Source organism: Delphinapterus leucas, chromosome 1 (assembly GCF_059928025.1).
Source record: "Delphinapterus leucas isolate spDelLeu-1000000601 "Yukka" chromosome 1, BTC_Dleu_Yukka2, whole genome shotgun sequence".
Taxonomy (NCBI): domain Eukaryota; kingdom Metazoa; phylum Chordata; class Mammalia; order Artiodactyla; family Monodontidae; genus Delphinapterus; species Delphinapterus leucas.
The window spans coordinates 51616073-51627113 of NC_143129.1; the positions used below are offsets into that span (position 1 = coordinate 51616073).

The following is an 11041-nucleotide window of genomic DNA, read 5'->3' on the forward strand; positions in this document are numbered from 1 at the left end:
TTGGAATAAAGATATTAATGTAACTAGGACACAAGTTCCTTGAGAGCAGAAATCTTGTTCACCAGCGTATACCTAGCACAATGCTTGGCATGTAATAGATGCTCCTTAAATAGGCGTTAAGAGAATGAAAGACTGGGAATCTTTGATTCCAGTGTGTATATGAAATAGAATAGTTCATATGAGCTTGGTTTGCCTCACTTTACCACTTAAAAGCAGACATTCCTATCAAGATTGCATTTAGTCCCCCAGAGGCTTTCTCTGTTTAGGCAGTGTGTCTCAAATGGAAATTCACGCCTGCCTATTCTATATCCACTCCATGGATTTCTTTTCAGCTGTGCTCCAAATATCTAATTGTTATCTGCTTATCTGAGATGAAAATTGCAGGCCACCAATAGTTTGTTAATAACAAGCTATGTATATATCACAGTTTACAGAACACTTTTATATCCATTATTTCACTGACTCTTCAGAACAGTTCTCCAAGGTATTATTCCTACTTCACAGAGGAGGGAAATGTGATTTCTGTGGTTAACTAACTCTCCCAAACATTGAGCTCATAAGTGGCAGAGCTGAGGCTCAAACCTAGGTAATCTGACTCCAAGTCCAGGATACATTCCATTATGCCACACGTGCCTTCCCACTCTGTGCTGCATACACAGCTCCAGCATTTTTCTTCTCTCTAATGGGTAAGCAGTCTGAGGCAAACATCTCCAGAGCTTCCTCTCAACACTAGTATTTATTCCAGTCCTCAATGTGGTCTACTTTCAAGAAGCCAGAGATAATGCTAAATATAATAGTATATGAACCTGATCTGTTGACAAAAAACCATCAGGTTTTGTTTTTGTTTTCTTAGAAAAGTTAAGAAAACAAAACAAAATTAAAACTAAAAGGTAGGTTAAAAGACTGGAATATCTTGGGATTTAATCACTATATATATGTATATATAAATATATATATATAAACTGTCAAAATATATCTTCTACCAGAATCTTTATTTGCCATCTTTTAGATGTGTTGTGCTTTCTTTGAAAGGGTCAAATTAAGTAGAAACATTGTAGAAAGGCCTAAAGAGACCTATAATTCAAGGTGGCTTCAGGAAGCAGGCAACTCAAGATTTGCTACCTCTTCAGCTGAAAAAATATAGCTCTAGCCACAAGCTTTAGTGAAGTTTTTTTAATTTGTATTTCAACATAGTGTATTTCTTTTTGTGACACTTCCCTTTTGGTGTTTTAGTTCATTGTTCCTTTTTATATTCCTAAGACAACCAAAATAATTGGTGCTACTCTTAACTGTTCAGCTTAAACAGATTAAATGAGATGGGCTGGTAGAGCTTTTGGGGAGAACTAAACAATACTGCTATTTCCCTTCTATGGAGACTTGGAATGGTATTTTATATGTCCCAGATGTGGCCACATTCTGCCTAACATCTGTTAGTGCCTTTTAGTAAAATAATGAACTAGGATGTGTTTGAAAAAAGGCAAAAGAATAAAAGTTTTCATTCTGATGCAGCACAACTAGCCAACTGTTTCTTTGTAGTTAATGATGGAGGATATTATTGTGATATCCAACTTGATATATAAAATAAAGTATGATTTAATAATTAACTGGCTTTAGTTTTCTAATGTGAAGTAAGTTTATTCTATTCAAAGAAACTTTGCAGGGTTTTTCCTTTTAAAATGTTTACTGCAAGAGATGAGAACTGTGCCTTGGCATTGATCTAGGAACACCAAGAATAATCCTGGAAACTAGCAAGGGATAGATAATTAAGATCAAAACTTGGAACTAAAATGGAAATTTCTCTGGAAAAGAAGGCTGGAAGATCCCAGGGGAAAGTACAGATGAAGAGTGCGAAATATTTAAATCAAGTTACAGCTTGCTCAAACTGCCCTTGTGGACAATTTAATTTTTCCCACTTAAAACAAGCATGGAAGAATAGTTTTTGTGGGTGAGAGAGTGGAGGGTAAAGACATCTCTTATCTAACACATTTCTTGGAAATGTTTTTCAGTAAAGAATTTAAAAGAACTGCCAGATCCCAACCATACAAAGAAAATTTTGTTTTATTTTAGACTACATCAAGATGTAGAAAACCCTGCAGTATCCATTAGCCTTTAATACTCCACAAAAGTAAACCATTGAAATATACATTGAATAACATACTGAAGTAGGTTACAATTCAGGTAAATCTGAAAACCATTCTGGTCAACCTAGAATACCAAGGTTTTATGTGTTACATCCAGGAAGAGATTTTTTCCTAAGGATTTTAGTCTGTAGAAAATTTTTTGTTTTATATTTTTTAAAAAATTTATTGAAGTATAGTTGACTTACAATAGTATATTATTTTCAGGTGTACAACATGGTATTTCAATATTTTTATAGACTACACACCACAAATATTATACAGTATTATAAAGTATTGACTATCTTCCCTGTGCTGTACATTACATCTCTGTGTCGTATTTATTTTATAACTGCTAGTTTGTACCGCTTAAGCCTTTCACCTGTTTTGCCCCTCCCCTGCCCCCTCCCCTCTGGAAACCACTAGTTTGTTCTGTGAGTCTGTTTCTGTTTTGTTATATTTGTTCGTTTGTTTCATTTTTTAGATTCCACGTAAAGGAAAACGTACAGTATTTGTCTTTCTCTGTCTGAGTTATTTCACTAAGCATAACACCTTCCAGGTCCATCCATGTTGTCCCAAATGGCAAGATTTCATTCTTTTTTATGGCTAATATTCCACTGTATATATTGTTTCATCATTTTTAAATAAACACATTTCATAAGTCATGCTTATAAGATCAGAATTGACTGTGGTTCCTTAAGAATTATGAGTTCTGCCACATATGGAGTAAGATAAGATACAGGTAGCTGCAAATAAATCTTCTTGTCATAGTATCCTGTTAGGTATATAGGGGTGGCCTAACTCACCTGGTTGTGTCCCTCTCCAATACTCACTCATCCTCTGATCTAATCAGCTTTGTTCTAGAACAGTATTGATGTTCAGAGTTAGTGGATTTCCAATTCCTTGACTTCTTGACTCATACATCCTTAGCTCCAGTTTCACTTTTGGACTTCATCACATTAGCTGCCCTGTTTTGACTCTCCCTCTCCTAAAATTCAAAAGACTACTCTGGGCCTGAGCTCAACACAGCTGTCCTTTCTTCTACATGATCCAGTTCTTAGCTATTTGCCAACCTATTCATTTCCTGACTTGGCTCTTTAATTAGGCTTGGCCATATTCTCATCTAAGCCGTTAGCTTGTGGCTTCACACATAGTGAATACAAATTACATTACAAGAAGACGTCACAAATATAACCCGTAGACACCATGTCATTCATGGTATGGAAAAAGAGCCATCTGTGTCAACAAACAGAAAATACAGACCTCTTCAGTGGAAAAGAACAGAGAAGGAATGAGGTTGCTATCTTTAGAAATGAATACTCCAGAAATGATCTTGGGTCAGGAGAGCCCATGTTAAGAATGTCATGTGATGTTATTGCAGCTACCCTAGGAAAAATTCTGACCAACAGGAAAGTTTGTTATTGGGGGACTTTCAGGTAGAACTGCATTTGGATGTTGATTTTAAAGTCTTGTCAAAACACAGTAACATTTCATACCAAGAGTAGAAGTTTAAAATGCTATATATTAATCCTAAATTCCAATTGGGACTCAAAGTTTGACTAGTTCTCAAACCACATTTAGTGTCTTTTCTCCCCAATTCATTTGCTTAGATTAGCAGTGTGCAAGTATGTCCCCCCTCCTCCCAGAGTGAAAGTAGCAGGAGGGCAAAATGTCATTACTCATCTTTCAACACCAGTCATTATTCAGCACTTGAAACAAGGTTTTATATATTTTATGTAGATATCGAATATATATGTGTATATATGTATATATATATACATATATGTTTCTGCCTTGCTCCTAAGATACATTTGTTATACCTTTAATTAATGATAACTACAGTTTTGTAAAAGCAGTCAATAAAAATACTTTATATATTTTACAAAAAGTATCTAACTTGATCATTACCATAACATTTAGAGAAATGCAAATTTGAATAGATATAATTTTCTACCTACCATGTTCAGGCAATTATAATACTCACTGTTGGTCAATGTTTATGAACACAGATATTGCACACTTTGTTGATGTTCATGAAAAATGACACAACCTCTTAAAAAGGCAATTTGGTCATTATCTCTCAAAATTTTAAATGTGTATATTTTTAGCCTAAGAAATCCAATTCCAGGAATATATCCTACAGAAGTACTCACACAGTGTACAAAGAAATATATACATGAACGTTAATTTTTGCATTGATTGTGTTTGTAAAAAACTTAATATAACCTACATTTTTGGCTAAACAAATTTTGGTAAATCCATACAGTAATATATCATATACCCGTTAAAAATGAGACAGAGCTACAAGTACTGACGTAGAAAGGTATCAAAGGTATATTATCAAATAAAATAGTTCTCAGCAATATGTTCCATATATCCCATTTTTGTAATACAGAAATATTTTTTAAATATACACCAAACTATTAGGAGGGATTGAGTATATTTAAGGAGAGGAGGACTTTAGAGGACTTTCAGTTTCTAAATTGTTTACTTTCTGTATTGTTTGAATGTTTCACAATGGAATAAAACATTGGGTTTTATCACAACAGTAGTAAAGGTACAATTACATGCTTATCTGTTAAAAATGAGTGAAATTTTCAGCACATATCTACCTATTATTAACTGAAGGACTGAGGTAAAGAAAACAATTGTTCTAGATCAGGCATCATCAACAAAACAAATAAGAAAACTAGAACTTGGGAATTCTTGACTTTCTAAGAGATCTGGTAGTGTAGTGGGCTTGAAACTCAGGAATTCAAATGGCTTGTCACTAGACCTCAGTCTCTATTCCCTAACCCTACCTGATAAGAATTTAAGCTAAACAGGGACCAACCAATGCTTATAGAGCCCTCAAAAAGAGTTCTAGGACCGATATAATTATTTTGGGATTCTCTTCTCCTCCTACTAATTTATATCCCACAGTCTCTAAGGCAAATGTTAGGTGTCGTTTGCTAGTTAGACTCCTTAGTTCTCCCTCAAGAAATTCCTACTGATTTAGCATGTGATTGCAGGAAGCAAGTACAAATTGTAGGTTGAGAATCAAATATTTGAATTTTCCATCTTATACATCTCTATTCCAGGGAACTTTTTCCCCAGACTCTTTGAGATCACCATATAGTAAAAAGCTTGGGCAGTATATTAGGGTGGGTTCAGGAGACTTGACCTCCCTCCAACTATGGCTCAAATGACCTGAGGGGTCACAGCAAAAAGTGCTATCCACTGAAGTTGGGGAAGAGTGGGGATGGAATTGTGCAGAAATAGAGGGACTCAGGGACTGACTGGAAAGTACAGGTGGTTTTTCCAAAGTGGCCGAATGCCCAGAGCTGGAGCCAGAATACAATACACAGGCAAGGAGAAAGTCCAGGAAAGCAGGGCTTAGGAAGTTTAAGGGGGTGCAAGGCACCCAACCTGAAAGCTGAATCAGAGGGTCTGAAGCAAAGAACATCAAGAGTAGCTATCTCTCTGTCTCTTTCAGTGGAGAAGATGAGAGGTGAGGTGAGGAATAAGGGAAATGTACAGTATGGCTTATGTGAGCTGAGGCTGTAAATGGACACCCCGACCCTATGTCCTCAAGTTGCAGGTGGGCCAAATCTGAAGACAAAGGCAAAACAGAGAATTACTGAGTGAGGGTCATGAGAAGCAGAGGGGCAGATAGGAAAATTAGTGATAATGCCCCGAAGTTGGAAGAAGCTCCTGATATAGATGAGAAGAATCAGAGTGCGTGTTGAAAAGAGCCAGGGACAATGAGAGCTGAACATGTGATGACTGGTTTTCTCTTGGTTCTTCTAATCTCTCTGACCCTCTCTAGCTCAGTCTCTTTTGTGGCTTTTCATCATTACCCCAAACTCTAAGTTTTGGAATGTCCCAGGGTTTAGTCTTAGGACCTTATGTCCTCTTAATTTATATCCCCTCCCTTGGTGATCCTATTCAGCCTATCCTATGGCTCTAAGTACTACCTATATTGACAACTCCCCATTTTCTCCAAACTGTGAACTTCTGTAAGTTTCTGGAAACTTGAGAACCTCTCCAAACTTATGTCCAACTCCCTATTCAGTCTCTCCACTTGGATGTCCAATGGGCATCTCAAACATAAAATGCCTAAACTGGACTTCATCTTTGAAATGTGAACAAAGAAAAATGTGATTGATAACTGTCCTTTTATTTGTAGCTGTAATGTCTATATTGCTCTACTGGACCCAGTTAAAAGAAATTCTTCTTTCTAATTACTTGAAACCATTTAAATAACTCAAATTTAAAATGAATGTTTCAAGTATATTCACATACATGTTCATTTATACATTCCCTTAGCAAGTGTCGACAAATAACCAGAGCCAGTAATTCAGAGACATAAGACATAGATAGACCCTATCCTCAAAGAACGCAGCATCTAGTAGGGGAAACAGACACATACTAAATGTGGTGAGGCCAATAAGAGAAAGGCCACAGAAATAATTCTCCCTCGACCGCCATTATTAATTACACACTATGGAACAGCATTTTCTCTCATAAGACTCCACTCTTGGCAATATCGGCTTTAATCCTAGAAGTTGGAAGAGGTGTAGGCAGAGTCACAGCTGTGCTAATATCCAACAACCTCATAAACTTTGTATGTGTTAGGTACCGTGCAAGTATTTTATAAGCATCATCTCATTTAATCTTTACAACAAACCTATGAGGAAGTTACTACCATCATAACTACCATTTTATGGATTAGAAAATGGAAGTTTAGGGAGTTCCCTGATGGCCTAGTGGTTAGGATTCTGGGCTTTCACTGCCATTGCCCAGGTTCAATCCCTGGTCAGGGAACTGAGATACCACAAGTCACGGCGTGGCCAAAGAAAAGAAAATAGAGGTTTAAAGCATTTCAGTACTTGCCTAAGGCACCTCAAGCAATAGGGTGTGCAAATTAATGTCCTTAACCATTATTTTAAACTGCCCTCTCACAACTGGTGGTCCTGCTTTAATTAATAAAAATGGGGATACATTTTTTTGAATATTTGTACTAAAATAAGAGAATAAACGTATGAATAATCGAAATAGTGAATATCCATTACACTTTAGTAATAATCCCCAATTACTAAACATAACTGGATAAAAAGGACTATAGCATAGGAAGTTGTGAAATGGTGGTTCAGTTTTTCAAAGCTCATAGAGACACAGCAAGGATTGATCATTTCAAGTTTCCCACTGATTGCCTTTGGAGACAAGTTCTGAGTTCTAAAGCACATTCTGTGTGAGCTAAGAATGGAAAAATCATCAGACTTGCAAAGGCTAAAAGAATAGAAGCCAAAGTCTATAGGAATACAGTCTTCCAAATTTATTATCTGTTATGCATTGATTTATCACATGTGGCGGGAATTTAAAACAGATGTGTGTTTTGTGGAGGAGACTATCCCATGACAGGGGAGAGGAATGTGACCTCAACTTGAAAGTAAAGAATCAGAACTCGTACATGGTTCAGAAGTTTCCTTTTATGCTAGTCATATAATGAAATAAAAGTTCTCCAATCATCTTTTCAAATTAACTGGGACTTCATTTCTTAATCTGGAACTTGTTGAAACTTCTGGCTTTTGAAATGCAGTTATTTTCATTGAAATGCAATTATATTTGAAAAATATTTCAAAGATCTAAGATTTTCTGAGTAACTTTTACTTAATCTAAAGCAAAATATCCTCGGAAAATACAGCTTTGATATGTAAATATTAACATTTACACATCCCTATTTTCTCTGTTCTCATCTGTAATTTCAGACATCACATTTCAATAGCTAGAATTCAATAACACATCTTTGTCTGACATCTGCTTTTTTTTTAACTGAAGCTATAAAGAAGTCTATTCTTTTCAGATCACATTTAAGTACCAAAAGTAATTTCATTTTAAAGATTATATCTAAGGAAAAAAAAGATTCTTTTCTACATTAGCCTAACATATCTACCTACAGTTATATAAACTTTCTATTTTTCAATACTTCGAAATTATTCATAAGTATTTCTCATAATAAGTGTTTTAGTTTGGAAACATCTTGAGACAAAAAATGCACAATATAGAATAACTTTGTAGTCATTCGTCTAGTTTTGAGGGAAAATTATCTTAAAAATCATTAGTTAAGCAAAAATGCTTTTCTCAAAAGTACATGTGATTTAGCTTTCAGTTTATTTTTACTATCCATTTATATGATCAGATAAAATTTTAAAAATAATTCATCAATTTAGACAGTTTCTATCACAGGAGAAAAACTCAAGACAACTGATCATACTGTGGAGACATCCACATGTGCACACATACATGTATATTGAACACCAAAGAGAGTTAATTTGCTCAAAGCTAGAGTGATCATTGACAGTCTAAGAAAAGCAGAGAAGGAAGGTCCCTCTCCCTGTAAGAAGTTTTTGAAGGAAACTAGACACATGCCTGGAAGAAGCTACCTGAATTTCTCACTGCATGTCTATAAACTGCCAAAACGATTTGTTCATTTGTTTAACTTTCCTCAAACATGTATTGAGCACTCATTGTGTTCTGGACATTCTTCTAGGCATGAGGGGGAAAGAAAATGAAAAAGATGTATAAATGATATGTCTTGCTTAACAAGCTTAAGGTTTCTTAAGGAGGTAAAAGTGACATGCAGTGAAATGCAATACCTGGTAAGTGTACAACTGGGTGAGCTTTAACAAATGTAACCATGTAACCAACACCGCAATCAAGATATAAGACACTTTCATCACCCCTAGAAAGTTCCTTTATGTCCTCCTTCAGTCAATCTCCCTTCCCAAATAGGCAATCATGTTCTGATTTCTATCACCATGGATTAGTTTGTCTGCTCTTGAAGTCACATAAATGGAATTATACAATACATATTCTTTTGTGTCTGATTCCTTTACTCTGTCCATTGTTTTAGGGATTCGTCCATATTGTTGTATTAGTAGTTCATTCCATTTTATTACTGAGTAATATACCTGTGTATAAATATACAACATTTTTTCAAAAATCCATAATCTTGTTAATGGACATTTGTGTTTGTTTCCAGTTTTTGGAATAAAGCTGCTATTAATATTCTTGGTCAAGTTTTTGTGAATTTATATTTTCCTTCTCTTGGATAAACACCTAGGATTGGAACTGCTGGGTCATTAAGTGGGTGTATAATTTTATAAGCTCCCAAACAGTTGTCCAAAAAAGCTGTGCCATTTTATACTCCCATGAGCAGTGTATGAGCGTTCCACTTGTACCACACGCTTGCCAACAACTGATGTTGCCAATCTTTAATTTTAGCCATTTTAGTGGGTGTGAAGTAGAATTTCAATGTAGTTTGAATTAATATTTCCCCAATGACTAATGATGTTAAGTATCTTTTCACGAGCTTATTGACCACTTGTATGTCTACTTCTGTAAAATGTCTGTTCAAGTCTTTTGCCTATTTTTAATTGAGTTTTAAAATCCTTTTATTTGTAGGAGTCCTTTATAATGGTCTAATGACATAAGTTCTTTATCAGGTATATGTATAAGATTATTCTCTCTCAGTTTTTTAATAGACTTTATTTTTTAGAACAGTTTTAGATTAACAGCAAAACTGAGCAGAAGGTGTAGAGAATTCCCATATACCTCATGCCCCTACACCTCCTCCCTCACTATCAACATTCTGCACCCAAAGTCCATGGTTTACATTAGGATTTTCTCTTGATGTTGTACATTCATTGGATTTGGACATACATCCACCATTATAGTATCATAAAGAGTAGTTTCATACAGAGTAGTTTTAATGCCCTAAAATTCCTGTATACTCTGCCTATTCATCTCTCTCTTCCCTGAACCCCTGACAACCACTGATCTATCTACTGTCTTTGTAGTTTTGCCTCTTTCAGAATAGTTGGAATCATACAGTATGTAGCCTTTTCAGATTGGCTTCTTTCACTTAGAAATATGCATTTAAGATTCCTCCATGTCTTTTCATGGCTTGATAGCTCATATTAATATTTCACTGTCTGGATGTACCAGTTTATTTATCCATTCACCTACTGCAAGATATCTTGCTTGCTTCCAAGTTTTGGCAATTATTAATAAAGCTGCTATAAACATCCATATACAGGTTTTTGTGTGGACATAACTTTTCAACTCATTTGGGTGAACACCAAGGAGCACAATTGTTGGATCATATAATAAGAGTATGTTTAGTTTCGTAAGAAACTGCCAAACTCTCTTCCAAAATGGCTGCATCATTTCGCATTCCCACCAACAGTGAGAGTTCCTGTTGCTCCACATCCTCACCAGCATTCGGTTGTTAGTATTTTGTATTTGGGCCATTCTAATAGGTATATAGTGGTATCTCATTGTTGTTTTAATTTGTAATTGCTTAATGACACATACTATTGATCATCTTTTTCATATGCTTATTTGCCATCTGCATATCTTCTTGAATGAGGTGTCTGTTTAGGTTTTTGCCCATTATTTAATTAGATTGTTCTAATTAAAGAATTTGGTATATACACGCATTGTGAATAGATTAACACTATCAAGCTAATTAACGTATCTGTCACTGCACATAGTTTCTATTTTTTGTGTGTGTGGTAAGAATACTTAAAATCAACTGTCTTAAAAATATGGACTGCTTCTAGAATTTGCATGTCATCCTTGTGCAAAAGCCATGCTAGTCTTCTCTGTATCATTCCAATTTTAGTATACAAGCCGCTGAAATGAGTACTCAAGATTTATTTTTTCCATACATTTTTTCCAGTTGTTCCAACACCATTTGTTTAAAAGGCTTTCCTATCCCATTGAATTGACTTGGCACCTTTGTATTGATAAATATTCAATTAACCGTATATGTGTGGGTCTATTTTTTATTTCACTATTCTGCTTTACACACACACACACACACACACACACACACATTTTATTTTATGACTGTGTTGTATAATCCAGGCTGGATTCAT

At 35.3% G+C, this 11041-nt stretch overlaps 1 non-coding gene across 1 annotated transcript; it reads right to left on the reverse strand.

Annotated features, from left to right (window-relative positions):
• Nucleotides 1–10702: 10702 nt before the first annotated feature.
• Nucleotides 10703–10811, reverse strand: LOC115803109 (U6 spliceosomal RNA). Its single transcript, XR_004023772.1, has one exon. It is a non-coding gene; the product is annotated as a U6 spliceosomal RNA (small nuclear RNA).
• Between the last annotated feature and the right edge of the window lie 230 nt (nucleotides 10812–11041).